The 15,865-nt window shown below is 39.7% G+C and overlaps 1 long non-coding RNA gene across 1 annotated transcript; it reads left to right on the plus strand.

Annotated features, from left to right (window-relative positions):
* The first annotated feature begins 8,004 nt into the window (after positions 1 to 8,004).
* LOC135896200 (uncharacterized) lies at positions 8,005 to 14,579 on the plus strand. The gene is made up of 3 exons (XR_010562629.2): positions 8,005 to 8,625; positions 13,087 to 13,214; positions 14,136 to 14,579. It is a non-coding gene; the product is annotated as an uncharacterized lncRNA (long non-coding RNA).
* Positions 14,580 to 15,865: the final 1,286 nt, after the last annotated feature.

The following is a 15,865-nucleotide window of genomic DNA, read 5'->3' on the forward strand; positions in this document are numbered from 1 at the left end:
GTCATAGCTCCAGAAGCACAGAAACTCGGAGGCTAATCTGAATTTGTGCCACAAAAGCCATTCTGTTCTCTGTCAGCAGGTCTGCTATGCTGTGTCGGTCAATGGGTGCTGTGTCTGCCCTGAAGACGGCGACAGCTTACCTTTAACTGGGACTGATAGCCCATCTAGCACCACTGCTAAAGTAATGTTAAACTTTTATCCTAAAGACAAAAACGCAAAACAAAGCAAGAGGGAGGGGGGGATGAAGCTTGCAGAAAAACGAGACAAGGATTCTTTGAGATAAGGTGTGGCAGTCATGATAAGAACCAGAACGATAAGTCAAAAGAGAGTTTTTGCACTTTCGTGTGTGATCAAACGGACAGGCATCATACTGAAGGCGTCAAGAGGAGCACAAGGATGAAGCAAAGGCACTTGGCAGCTTGGAAAGACAGTCACGCAATTGAATGCAGAAAAATTGCGGGAAACAACTCAAGCACCCGAATGCAAGAAAAGAGTGAAAATAATACGTTATGTTAAAGAAAAAGGATTTCCTTTTGAACACAATATTAATATAACACTGCCCCACTGTACGATACATCAAACATTATACACAGCTTCAAAATTGCATAACTGTGCAAACTCAGCCTGAAATAGATGGAATAGAATTTGTTCCTTGTGAGCAAATCGGGATTGTGGCTTGCATAAGCTGAATGTGTGCAGTTTTTGCTTAGCAGAAAGGTTATTAATTAGTCAAACTTCTATGGTGGTGAACAAAATAGGAGTTCGGCAATGGGAAAGAAAAGAACATTAACATTTGTGTGCAGTAGTGTGAGAGTTAACGTGGGCAGAAGTGCAATGTGTAAATAGGGTCTATTTTGGGCAGATATACCGAGATATAAATTGCACTGGTATTGTACTGAATCAAGTTATCTTGACATGAAGCAATAGCCTGCCCTTTAATTTGCATAGATTTTGCCATACAGTCTTGCATGGCTGTTAGACTACTGCATACTTTGGCAAAGCCAAATAGCTGTCATGCTAAATGTCGTGTATAAGGCAGCCATGTATGTCTATCCACGAGAAGGCATATCTGTATTTTATGACTGTGCGCAAGTTTATTGTTGACAGATACCGTATGTTGTGCATAACATAAAGTATGTCCTTGCATTCATAATGGACGGCAATATTTTTCAATTCTACCCTGCCCCCCTCACTCTAGGTCTTTGTCCAGAGAAGGAATGCCCACTGCTTGAGTGCCCGTGACACAGTCGATGCTGCTTCAAGCTTCAACAATTGTTGTGTCAGTTACAGCTATGCAAGCCAATATTTGCACCAAAAAGATGTTACTTAGCTCCTTCAGGTTTTTTAAATAAAGTACTTTACCAACAAAACTATGCCCGGGGGCTGTCCCCCTTCGACTTTTCTTTGGCATTTACAACACATCCTAAGACCATAAATGCTTATTCAAAGCACCCAATACACTTTAGGCCGAACATTGTCTGCAAAGTTCCATTTGAAGAGGTACTGACATGATATCTTCAATTATTCCTTTTTTTCTCTCATTAAATTAAGGCTTTAGAGCTCTAAAAATATAATAACAAGCCTTGGAGTGGCGTGATTTAGTATAATAGCTTTCCTGGAGCCGGTTTCAGTTTTGTTTTCTGGGAGGATACTATGTAGTGACATCACAACACAGTATGTGGTCATGTGAGAAAAGGACATTGCAATGTTTTGACACTCTCTTGAGGCCTCCGGCTAGCTCAGTCGACTTGTGCACTGCAAATTTTGAAGGTCAATGTAGCAGCACAGTGGACGACTGAATGAGCTAGAGCGAGTGTCATAACATCGTAATGTCTTGCTCCCACATGACCATATACTGTGTCGTGACATCAAGGCATAGTATCCTCCTGGAAAACAAAAGTGGCTGTAAAGAAGCTACTATATTGAATTATTTACGGTGTTTTGAGGCTTCACCCCTCAAACGCTGTCTGTCGTCTTCTCTCTGCCACTCTTCAGCACTGGTAAATTCAATTATAAACGTGCACTAACCAGCTCAGTTAAGCACACTCGTGCAGTATGTACTACCAAGCGCTTTTTTATCCCCTTCCATGCCGCACTGTTACCCCAATGGAGGCGAAATGAAAAGGCACCCATGTATTGTGCATTTGGCGCATATTAAGGAAACCCAGATGGTCATAATTAATGTGGAATCCCCCACTACGGTGTGCCTCGTAATCATATCATGGTTTTGGCATGTAAAACCCCATAATTCATTTCATTCTGATGAGAAGTGGCTAATGTATTTTTAAAACCTCAGTTGACAACGTGTTTTACCTGCTCAGAAAGAATAAATTTGCTTCTTGTGCTGTCCCATGGATTATGCATTGCCTTCGATCAAAAGCCTGACTAAGCATTGAGACACATCTTGGCTTGTCCATGGCAATGCTAGAGAATGCGAAATACTGTTTATGAGCTGAGCTTGTTTTTGGCCGTTTTTAGCAAAAAGCCACGGACGAACCTAGCTCGTCGAAGGCACGGAAAATGTTAAACATACCACTATGTGTACAAGTATTTCATTTCAGAATCAAGTAGTGGAACACAAGCTGCACACCTGGCAAGTATTGCTTGTACAATTGACGGAAAGCTAAGTCTACCAATCTTGCTAGAAAGCACGCCTGAAATGATGCACGTCAGCAATTCCAAAACTAGACAGCAAGGACAAAAGTCTAAGAATGCAAGGCATGCGGTGAAAGATGTTGGGTAGCTTTCGCAAAGAAACTGCGGGTAAATTATTAGGCTACTATGAAAATGCCTTTGGCAGACCAGTTCTTTTTAATAAGCTTGATGACACAAATTTGCATTGCTTAGACAAAGGAATACTGTTAAGAGCTTGGGGTCATATGGCTTTCAGTGAAAGGCAATAAAGAACAAGTCTTAGCACAGCCACCTACATGCTCTTTTTGTTTGGACAATGATTTAAAGCAAGGGGCCCGGCCCGGGTGGGGGGCTCAGAAGCAGATTAAGAATGATGTATGTAGGACATGCCCACACATCATTAACAATGGCAGATGAGATAGGTGATATTTCTGGCTCCTGTTCCAGACATTAAAATATGAAGCAGATTCTCTCTACAATGACTGCTTTATCATCAGGTTTATAATATTACCCTTTTTTATACACCTAAACTTATAAAAAGGAGCTGCAGACAGGCTTCACACAAATCAGGTAGCAATGTCTTGACAAATTGGCTTAATAGCATCAGCATTAGGCATATACTTCCACAATCCTGTTCATTAAGTACTACTTGGAACATATGCAGAGGAAAGGTCACTTATATTGATATTAATTAGAGCTGCATGAATCTCGGAACTTTCAAGCAACCAGAGGGGCTCCATGCTGTAACGTCTTCCTAGTTGTATTAGTATGTATGGAATACAGGTTTAGTCAGATAAGTACACTAAAGGCAAAACATTTTTCTTAGTGACCATGGTTCTTTCTTTTGTGTTTCTTTTTCAACTTGGAAGGAGAGAAATGAGTGCAAGATGATGGTTGTCAGTACATTTAGATTGCCACAACAGAGTGGTTAATAAAAATGGAGTTGCCGTGAACCCGTTAAACGCATATCCAATATATAAAGAAGGGAACCTTAGCAAAGCTGCACAACCATTAGTCAAATCAGTTCAAGTGCATATACTAGTTAAAAAAACAAGCTTAAAATATAATGTACCAAATATTAATTTAGCCGTCATGTATACCACTCATAGGTGCTAGCGTGGCTGAGTTAGTGATCAGAAATGATCCTACAAAAAAACCATTGTTGTAGAAAAAACAAAATCCGTGTTCCTGCTAGGGTTTGAGTTCATGACTTAATTTATAAGCCAGGTGTTCCATACATGACATGGCAGCAGTTTCATTCTTTTCTTTCTAATGTAGACACAATCCAATAATTGTAACCCAGTGTACTTGACCACATTTGAATGTTCAACAATTCAAATGCTGAACTCTTAAGAGTACTAAAAGTGAAATATTTTTATGTGGGTAGTTCCATCAGTCAATACAGTCATCCTTAGTCCACTATAACTGCTGTTGTCTTAAATATTAAATGGTGGGCAATATTGGGAGATGTTGAACAAGTAAGCACCATCGGAAGATAAATAATTTTTGTACACCACAGGTCTTAGAACAGTTACCCATTGACAAAAAGCAAATAAAATTGACATTGTGCTTAAGAAGCCCGAGTATGTGAAAGTGAGCAAAGGCTTTGCAAGTTTAAGAGCTGTCCATCAAGAAAGATGAGTTTTCAGGTAACACTATATCATAGTAAATACAAAGGGCAAGTGGAACAGTAGGAGCTCCAGATTATATTTGGTCATGGCCAGGACATAACGTGAAATGATTATGAGACTTTCAGCTGTCCACAGAGTTGACAGTGCAAGCCTTACCTTAATTAGGTTTCCCTAAAAGGCTGCCACAGTAGGTTGACGCCTACTTGTATGTAATGGTTCATTTGAAGTTTTGTGGGTTGTTTTCGTCACTCCACTTGGAAGAACCCTTAGCACACCCCTTTTACTATTGCAAACTAATCCTTGCCTTCAAAGCCTTCCACTTCCCCTTTCCACAGCCTTCATTTTACTCTTACGCACCTGATATCCTCCTCGACCCTTGCGAGCGATGAGCTATGTGGAAATCAGTTTTTAATAAGGCAAGTCCCTTTGTCCAAACATTGACTCCAGGCAGAAGATTCTTTTGTTCAGTGACTGTCAGTCATTTAACTTATTGTGTGGTGATCTACTTTCTCTACACAAAACCTTGCACAATAAGGTGTAATTTAAAACCACCATTAATTTCTGGCAAAGTGGTACCTTAGTTGGCCAGGCCATTGCCTGACCAAGTGTGCTGACCAACTAGCTATCCCTAGTTAAGTACAAGGGCATCTCAGTCATTCAAGTGAGTATGGGAAAGAACATTTCAACAATACCTTGGGTTTATTCTCACATAAGAATAAGTTATTCTGACAGGGCTGCCTTTGTAGAATCGCTGGATCAAAAAAGCACACATGCATGAATCACGTGCATGCATACTTTCATATGAAAAGCTGACATTTCTATTGCGTCATTCTTTCACGCTACAAGTAAATGATATATTTCATTAATGTGGAAAGCTGGGCTAGTTGCTGATTAATCATCATACCTTGCAGCTAGTGTCATAAATTCTTAGGTGTCTTCGCCTTGTCCTTGTCAGTGCACTGCTTCACCTCCAAGATATGATAATCTATTTCATGTTTTGCAAAGGCTAACTATGAAGCTTTTGATGACAGTAGATACAGAACTATCAACTGACAACTCTGACTACCTGAAAGATAGACCATCAGAACACCAGCATGATTGGGTAAAAAGGAAGCAGAGCAGTTCCTGACTGCCACCTTTGTTTCCTATACTAGCGAACGTGCCACAAATGTCGGACACGGAAATTGGGCAGCCACAACACAACGGCTCCTGAATTTCACAGGTGCAAACACCTCACCAAAAATTCTAATGTGTAGTGTGGAAAGACATTTTTATAGTGTATTCTGTATGTATTGGTAGTGCGCTATCAAAGAACTGCGGCGCAAAAAAATCGTGAAGCTATTACGAAATCAGCTATATTTATACATCCTTCACTGCAACCAAGAACGTTATACCAGAAAGGAGTTCCTGCCGTTTACACATATAACCGAAGACAAATTCAAAACCATGCATGTTTAGAGTGTTCAAAAAACAGAGCTATCTTAATAAATTTACAAGTACCGCATCGTTAGCCTGCACAACGCCTTGTATTGCATTGGAAATAAGAAAGGAAAAAATTTTAAAATGTAAATACAACACATAAAAATGAGTAAATCATTGCATATTGTCCCAGTTTCTAAGTACTAACACATACAGCTTTAATGGACGACTGCAAACAGTAGACAGAATGAATCACTGATTGGTAGCGCACACCAAAAGACACGTAGTATGAGCTGAATGAGTACTGATTTGCAGGAACTGTGAGATCACTGTGACCATTGTGAATATGGACAGCAGTTCATGGCGAGAACCACTAATTTGTTAGTCACTGTGCAACGAGTAAAGAATATGTACTTCTGACATGCAGCTTCTTTGCAGTACAACGTAATAATGAACTTCACTGACAAAAAACTAGAAAGTTGGGAACATCTCACTCGCACGAAGACATTAAAACTACGAAACTCAAGCTAAACAGCTATTGGCTTAATTTTGTGGATGGTTTATTGTACCAGTGCAGTCGGATATGTATGGTACACGTCGAATACATTTTCACTGCAGCAAAAATTTTATGCGATGAAGCCGATAGATTTTGGTGTAAAAGCTAGTTCGTCGCAGCCACTGCAACTGCTGAGAACATATCGTAAAAACTTGATTTGCACACACACACACGCGCGCGCACACACATAGATATATATATGTGTGTGTGTGTATGTGTGTGTGTGTGTGTGTGTGTTTGTGTGTGTGTGTGTGTGTGCAAATCAAGTTTTTACGATATGTTCTCAGCAGTTGCAGTGGCTGCGATGAACTATATATATATATATATATATATATATATATATATATATATATATGGCTGGCTACCTATATACTGGCTACCTGCGAGACACTGAACATTGCGAAAACATGATGAAGTGCAATGTGTTTACCGGAGTTTAAAATTTTTAGGATAGCGCTTCACTGCATAATACTTAATGCTGCTGCAAAGCCCATTTGCAGACAACAATTATGCATTGCAGTGAATAGCTGGGTTTATTAGTTGGCTTTATTGTTGTTCGCGAGCGGTTGTGTAAAGAGGGCGCAAACAGAGAGGAATCCTGAGGGCAAAAAAAACGGTTTAAAACACCACACCAGAAACACCTCTGAATGCATGTCGGTACACATATAAGATGGTTCTGTGCTCATACTGTGACCGGAGACGACGTGTACGCACGCGTGTAATTAGGGACTCTTATTATAGTCCCCGTGAGAGTTGAACTGAGCCCCTTTTCAATCTCAGTATGCTTCACAGCAATGCAGTTAGTTTGTATAACTCACCACATAACTTGTCTGTATTGTGGTGAAGATAAAGCAAAAAAACAACCATTAAGAAACACATACAAGACCTTTGCCCACGTGTAGGTGTGTGTGTGTGTGTGTGTGTGTGTGTATATATATATATATATATATATATATATATATATATATATATATATATATATATATATATATATATATATATATATATATATATATATATTAGCACATATGCTCCTCTGCACTGCATTTTGTACAATTTAGCCCACAAGATGTCTATGTTGCGGTCAAGTTTGCCCCCTGTGGGTTGTATTTTGTCCCCAAACAATAATCGTCATTTATCTTGCCCACATTTCCTTTCTTTAATGCTGCGAGGCCGGTACTTCCTAGTCACGAACGGCTTGTGCGTAATCAGCTTGACACAGCAGTCTCAACAGTAAAGTATCGAGCACCGAGTTTTCAAGAAAGGAAATATGCAAGTAAGGCAGATATGACGATTATCGCTGTAGGACAAGACAAGCCCTAAAGGATGTAAACTTTTTTTAGAGTGTACTGTGGACTGTCAGTGGCTGTGAAATCTTCAACGTCTAGCTCTTCTCTCTCTTTCGAGATAAAATTTAATTGCATCTAGAGAAGCCCCAGCCCCAGGCTTGGAAAACTATTCTCCATGTTAGACGGCAAGGGACTAAAGAAAGGAAGTGAGCAAAAAAAGAAAAAAAGCACACTGACTTACACTTACATCCGTGCGAAATGCACTATCGCAAAAGTGATTTTCTCATTGCCTTTGTGGAGCACAGCTCACATATATTTTTGTTGCACCACAAATCATGAATTGTGTGGCTACTGAATTCCTAAAGACAGCCCTCACTGTTACAAAGCCTCTGCAAATATAAATCAATGGTCCCTGTCCTAGTTAACACAACAGGCGGGTACATGTATGGCATATTTGTTGTGTAATGTCGAAAGAGGCTAAGGCCATCGAAGACTTAAGGCGGGAGCTCAGGGCAGACTTGAGGACCATAAAAGATAAGTTTCAAGAGGTCACTGAGCTGAAAACAGAAATACAGCAGGTTCTAAAACTAAACCAGGATCTTCGCGCTGAGAATGCCAAGCTATCACACAGAATTGAGGAACTGGAACAATATCAACGTTCAAATAACATTGAGATAAAGGGCATTCCACTTGAAGGCGAACCACTAGTCGTCGTGAAGCAAATTGGTGAGCTGATTAAGGAAGAGGTCTCGGAGGCTGATATCGACATCTGCCACCGAGTGCCTACTGCTCGACATGATGAAGCAAATATAATTGTTCGGTTTGTCCGCAGAACCAAGAGGAACGCCTTCCTTAGTAAAGCTAAAAAAAGCAGAATGGATACAACCACGCTGGGCTTTCAATCGTCCTCAAAGGTGTTCGTAAACGAACACCTCACACGGTATGGCAAACGACTTCTTGGTGCCGCAGTAGAAAGAAAAAAGGAACTGAGATGGCGGTTCGTATGGACGGCTGGCGGCAAAGTGTTCGTACGCAAGGACGAAAATTCACCTGCTATTCGAATCGCCAGTATGGAAGACATTGATAAGATGACAACGTGAGCGTCTTGGCCTGCTTCTCTTCTTTCCTTTTTTAGTTAGTTTCATCGTATGAATTGCACATATTATGATGTTCAGTCTTTCAATAAATTAGTGTCTCATACCAGTAAACTGCTAAAAATATTTCATCTAAACGTGCGGAGCATAAAAAACAAAGAGGACAAACTGAACTGCTTATTTGCGTCAATCGCCCATAATTTTGACATCTTGTTGTATTGTGAAACATGGCTTACTGTGAATGATAACCCCCCGTACTGTGAAAATTACACATACCATGGGTTAGTAAGAACAAAGTGCAGAGGAGGTGGCGTGGCTGTCTATGTTAAACAGTGTCTTGTACATGAGATTATTTCAGAATTTTCACTTGTAACGAACAATATAGAATGTATAATGGTACGCTTAGAATATGTCACAGTTGTGGTTATGTATCGCCCACCATTGGGAAACAAACTGACGTTCTTTGATTTCCTAGAACAGGTACTACATTTCCTTAGCCATTCGTCCTCCCCCTTTATCATAATGGGTGACGTAAATATAGATATGTTGTCGGACGACATATCATCTAGACAGTTTGCTGGTCTTATCAATTCGTTCATGTGCACAAACGTAATCTCAGAACCCACTAGGCTAACGGCGCAAACGGCTACCTTGCTTGATATATGCATAACCAATGTACACCCGACTGACTGCCTTGCGGGACTGTTATCCGCTGATATAAGTGATCATCTCCCTGTATTTTGTTTCATTCCTCACGCGCACAAACGAGTGGAAGGAGGAAAAAAAGCGCAGATTCGCAGTTTCCACGCAAGCGCATTAGAAAATTTTCGTGCTCTGATCCTATCAACAGACTGGTCCTCTGTATTTGAAAAACAAGATCCAAATGCAGCCTACGAATTGTTCTTTCATAAAATGATTACGTGCTACGACCTAGCGTTTCCGTTGAAATTTTCCAATCAGAGGAGCAAGAAAATACGAAAACCCTGGATAAACGCTGCTTTGCTAAAAATGATAACAAGAAAAAATAAAATGTATCACTTGTTCGTAAAATGTAGGAGTGTGCAATTGTTGACCGATTACAAAAAATACAGAAATCAGGTCAACAGTGCATTAAAGCAAGCAAAAATTAAGTACTATGAACGGCTATTTGCTAAAATAAAAAATGACCCTAGGAAAGTTTGGAATGAAGTTAGAGACTTAACATCTACGAAAAGACAGAATACGGAGATTAACATAAAGACAGCCACTGGCCTGTTGACAGGCAGAGAAGCAGCAGCTGCTCTAAATGAATATTTCGTCTCCAGCACCCAGTATCCCGACAGGGCGGAGCCCACGGCCACATCTATAGTGAATAAATTCAGTCTTACTAACTCAGTGATACTTACACCTGTTACACCTGCTGAAGTTGTGCAACTGCTGTTCAAAGTAAAAAACACCGTCTCTGCTGGGTACGATGATGTGAAACCAGTACCAATGAAATACATTGCGGATATTATTGCACCTGTCCTTGTTCACATCATAAACAGAATGTTTGAAACCGGTATATTTCCTGATTGTCTAAAAATAGCACGTGTATGCCCTATTTACAAAGGAGGTGACAAACATTTAATGACAAATTTCCGGCCGATATCTGTCTTACCTGTTCTATCAAAGGTATTCGAGAGTGCCCTGAATGTTAGACTACAAACATTTTTCAGTAAATATAGTGTAATTAGTGACATGCAGTATGGATTCCAAAAAAATAAATCTTGTGAAGTAGCTCTTCTTAATATCAAACATAAAATAATAACAAATATTGAAAATAAAATGTACACATTAGGTTTATTTGTAGACTTTAGGAAAGCCTTCGATTCAGTATGCCACAGTTTATTAATTAGCAAATTGGAACAGTGCGGTGTACGAGGTATCGTATTGGAACTTTTACGACATTACTTAACCAATCGCTATCAATATGTCAGTATAAATAATGATGTTTCATCTTACGCGGAAATCGTAACGGGTGTTCCACAAGGATCAATACTTGGACCTCTTCTATTTATAATATATATTAATGATCTGTGTGACATACCTGACTCTCCCGAATTAGTTATGTATGCAGATGACACTAACATATTCTTTAAAGCTGCTACTATAACAGAGCTCGAATCAAAAGTTAACAATTACCTGAAGCAACTCTCTTGCTGGTTACAACATAATAAGCTACAAATGAATTCATCCAAAACGAAATATATGATATTTGCTCCTACTAATAAACCACGCAACTGCACTGCGGCTATTCTCTTTGAAGACGGGCTGATAGAACAGGTAAAATGTCAAAAATTTCTAGGAGTGTGGTTCCAAGAGGATTTAGCCTGGAACATGCACATCGACAAACTTGCTATCGAACTAAGCAGAACTGTTGGCTGCTTATACAGACTCAGTACTCTGGTCCCTCCATGGTTGAAAAGTTCTTTATACTACGCACTCTTTTATTCTAGATTAACCTACTGTATTTTAATTTGGGGCACTACTTCGCAAAAAAATTATAATAAACTAATAGTGCTACAAAAAAGAGTACTACGCGCATTCGAGGGATACTATGGCCCTGTGCAAAACTTTAGAACCACACCATATTTTATAAAACACTCTATGTTAAAGGCAAACCAGGTGTATTATTACAAGTTGCTGCAATACATTAAACAGAACAAATCGCAGTACATCTTGAATGTACCCACCAATCCGCATTACGGCCTTCGACAACATAACATGAGAACACCAAAAATACGAACCAATTACGGAAAACAACTAGTCAGTTACCAGGCACCTGCACTACTAAACCGCCTACGTGATTTTGAAGATGAAATTATAGAATATTCGAATAAATCATTCAAACATTTTCTCATCCTGAACAATATTGAGTTCGTCTGATTAGAACCACACTATAAATTGTCAGTCCTTTGTTTCTTTTGTTCTTTGGTTGTGGTTGTTCGCTTACAAAATGCATCGTACATTGAGTATCCTGTTCGTTTCTCATATTTATTGTATACATGTTTTGTTTCACGAAAACAATATTGTCTCGTGACTATTCCAGTTGATTTCAGTATGTATGTATGATACATGTTGCTGCGTACGGCCTGCGTGCCGAATTGTTGCGGGAGCAGAAGCCTTCGTCAGGCCACATGGCCTTTAGCTTCTGCTTCCTTTCTGTTGTAAACAGGAGAAATAAAATTCATTCATTCATTCATTCATTCATTCATATGCTAGACAAATAATTCTAAATAAATCCCTCTTGAGCACATGGCCGTTAACGAGACCTTTAGCATTTTGAAATGCAAGTTTAGCTCTGAAGTGGTTAAATTGGTGATACAGCCATGGTACGTCTCGAGGTAGCATTTTCTTGAATCTACTGTGTGTAAAACACACTCACGATTGTTGACAGTTGAATTGTTACAATTGCAATCAGCAGAGAGACCTAATCTCGGCCTACATAGCTATACATACTAAAGGGCTCAGAGCACATATTCAACATTCCACCATCTTGCTTGAGTACCATCTCGTTTGCTTGAAAGTGGTGAGCTCTCAGGCTACATTTTCAAGAACCATTGTTACTCACTAGCCTCCACTTTCAAAGATGTTTGCACGTGCTGCAACATCACCATTTCCCCTTCGGAGTGAGAGAAAGCTCTATTAGAACTGTTTATGACATCTGGGCCTTCTTTGTAACCCCTGGTAATTAGAGGCATACTTGATCAAGTGCCTTTACAAATTCACTGTCCTTCGTTATTAAATGTGACCACTGTAACTGCAAAAAGACCATTGAACACCTCCCCTGTCAGTCTTTGATATCCAATGTCAGCCCTTTTAGAGTTTACCCACACAACTGGATAGTCGACCTTTCACAGAGGCTAGGATCCTGGGTGCTTGGCCATATTAATGAAGAAAGCTATGCATACATGCTCTTATGACTTTCTAAAATAAACGAATCTGAAAAGATACTTATAGACACCATCTGTCTTTTGTACGAGTGAACTGTCTCGACTTGCCTCCTTTTTTTCTTTTAAACCCTCATACCCTCACCCCCATGCAGGGATAGCCAACTGGATGTACGTCTGGTTAACTTACACGGCCTTCCTTGTTCCTTTCTTTCTCTCTCAAATGTAAACCCCATGCAGAAAAACCAAAAACCACACAATATCTAGTCAGCCGTACCTGTTGAAACTAAGATGCGACATGCTTAAACAATTTCAGACATGTAAATGCACCTAAAATACAAGTACAAAAGAAAGGACAACGTACATGTAGCACATGCACTACTGATTCTTGTGCTTTCTTTTAATTGTCCTTGTATCTTATATACATTTACAAGCCTGCAATGCTGAACCAACTCGCCCAACTACCTACATTGCTTAAACCAATTCAATTAATATTTTGGTTAATGTATACCCAAGAACTCGTGCGATGACTGGCAGATTCTTCTCTTGCAGAACTTCATCCGACCAAACACCAGAGAAAAGAGTGATGCTGATACAGACACACAAGTTTTTTTTGGCAGTGGAATATGTTAACTGGACAAACTGCTGCAAGCGTTGCATAGCAACATGCATTGAAGCTGGTGAGCAAGTTGAAGTGCATGATCTGCAAATTTTCTGCCAATAATTTGCATTGTCAGACATCTGTGACGAAGGTGCAGAAAGGATTGCTGGCATCTGGACCAGGTTCTTGCTAAGTTCGTAGCAACTGCTATTACACTGGAGGACAAAATAAAGCAACCACTGGGCCACATGAAGCAGTATTCTCGCTTGTTGCTTAATCCAGCAAGGACAGAAAAAGAGTGGAGAATGCTGCCTTCCAAGCTTAATTACAAGCAATGCAAAAGCAACCTTGGAAATCGAATCAACTGCATCATTCTGGGCAGAAATGGGAGAAGTAAAAAGATAGGATGACTTGCAAGAGTACAGAAATATCTGTACATTGGCCCAGCACATATTAATTTTATATTATTGCTGCAGCTGAAGGAAGCTATGCTTAAAAAAAAGAGCAGCAGCTGGGCTTGGAGTTTAAAAACTGCATGCCATAATCACAATAATATCAGCTTTTGCCATGACTGGCAGGAGCTATGTCAACGTGTACAAGCATCAATGACCAGCAAATTAAAGTCCACCAAACAGGAAGTGGACTAAACGAGACATTTGCTTGAGCTTTGGCAAGTGTTATCACCTGGCATTTCTACTTTCATGGCCTCATCAATAAAGTAATACGCATAAGTAATACAATATTGCTTTTGCTGTAATGGACTTTTTATTGTGTATTTGCTTATGTTAGTATACGTTTTTTTGATGTAGTTTTATAGGTGCAACAAAGCACAAAATTTTTGTTATAGTTTGTATTGAAAGATTTCAATAATGGGGTTGTTACTCTTACATGTTTTTATGCCAACCCAGTAGCCCAAGTTGTATATTAGCTTGTGCCACTAGATGTGTGGATGTGTTATGTTTGTGATGCCATCGTGTTCGCTGCATTGTCGTCATTCCAGCTTTGTCATGCGACTCTCACGCTACCTGCGTTGGAACCAGATGGCTCACATGAAAAGATTCAGGTGTCTCAGCAGCAGCACACCCACCCGTTGTTGGTCACCTCCATTTGAAATTCAAAAGGAAGTTTCACACGAGTGTTCATTTCGAATCACCGATAGCAATACCTCACCTTGGCATAGCCAACTACCTGTAAAATACTTCACATAACATCAATTTTCACATTGCGTGGGATTTACGCAAGTTTATCTCATAGTTTTCATGTAGAGCCTTTTGGACCTTTATGTGGGGGATAATAAAATGGCTTTTCAAGTCTAGCTCCTCTGAAATATATATAATTCGACACCTTGCATGCTAAGCTGCAGCTTCTTAAGTCCCAAACTGGCATCAAGAAAGCCAGGACTGTAAAATGATACTGGGCTGGACAAATCAGTTTCCAAAGATTTATGTTACGTTCTTGACCTCCTTTCCAGAGTTCCTGTGATAAGTTTGTGTGAAAAGACATTCTCAAAGCTAACATATGTAGAGACCAGGCTGAGAAGCTTTATGTCAAGAATGGCTTAGCTGGCTGATGGTGCCTTTGGTGGAGCAATGAATTGCAATTTTTTTATGATGTTATGAAGATAAATAACACCATAGCATGCAGACTTATGCTGCAGAAAGAAAGCAAGAAGCGAATGAGTAATTGCAAAGTGATCTGCATATTGTATCCCAGCTGTATTGTGCATGCCACATTACCAGAGAATCCTGCTGACCTTTAATTAACCTTTCCAGCACAACATGTCTTTATCAAGCCATACCTTTACATTGGCTTGATATATGCAGGGATGCCCTTTCACCTTCATGTAAGCTTAGCTCTGTCAACAGCAGATGCACTAAAGCTGAACACTCTTGCTACCTACTTCACATACTGCAACTGAAATGAAGGAAACAGAAGTCTTAACAGTAAACTTTTAAACAGTGCATTTAAATACTTGTGCAACCTTCTTTTTGGAAAGACCATGTGGTGCCTAGAGATGTAGCTTGACAAGCAAGAAACTGATGTGCTTTTATCTAAAAATAGAATTGATTGATGTTTTGTGGGACAGGGTGCCTGGTGTCTCAATGAGCACACTTTATGGCTGAGAATATTTTTGCCATTGTGTCAGCTTTGAAAACTTGTCAGAATCTTTAATCTTGGTGCATTAGAAAACACCTTGACACAAAATGAATGTAACCCTTGATGTCATTGAAAGAACAGTGCTGAAAACAATTCAATAAATACAGCAGAATGAAATGCAGAGAACTTAGGTGGGAAATAGGTAAGCAATTTACCAACCACATTATCAATGCAAGCAGCTGACACTTAATAAAATAAGAAAGCCCTGGAGCAAGTCTCTGGCTTGCAGTGCAAGACCTGTGCACACTTATGATGATATTGTAGTATTCATGGCAGGGACGGGACCATGCAACCTTACGCACTGTAACACTCTGTATATCTCTCTGAAATCTTCTTGTACCAACATGTACAAACTGCATGTTGCAAACAGCAAAATCATTGCTATTGTCCTACAGACAGTTTCCATGTTTATTGGATTCTCATTTTAACAGCTGACTTTAAGCTTCCATACTGAGAGCTGGACGAGTTAGTGCGTTTTTGAAAGAGTAGAAACAGTGCACAAAGTATGAAGGACAGTGAAAACGCAACAGGAGCACTGACTTGCAACTGAATTTTTTATTCAGGTATACATAC

Source organism: Dermacentor albipictus, unplaced genomic scaffold (assembly GCF_038994185.2).
Source record: "Dermacentor albipictus isolate Rhodes 1998 colony unplaced genomic scaffold, USDA_Dalb.pri_finalv2 scaffold_17, whole genome shotgun sequence".
NCBI lineage: Eukaryota > Metazoa > Arthropoda > Arachnida > Ixodida > Ixodidae > Dermacentor > Dermacentor albipictus.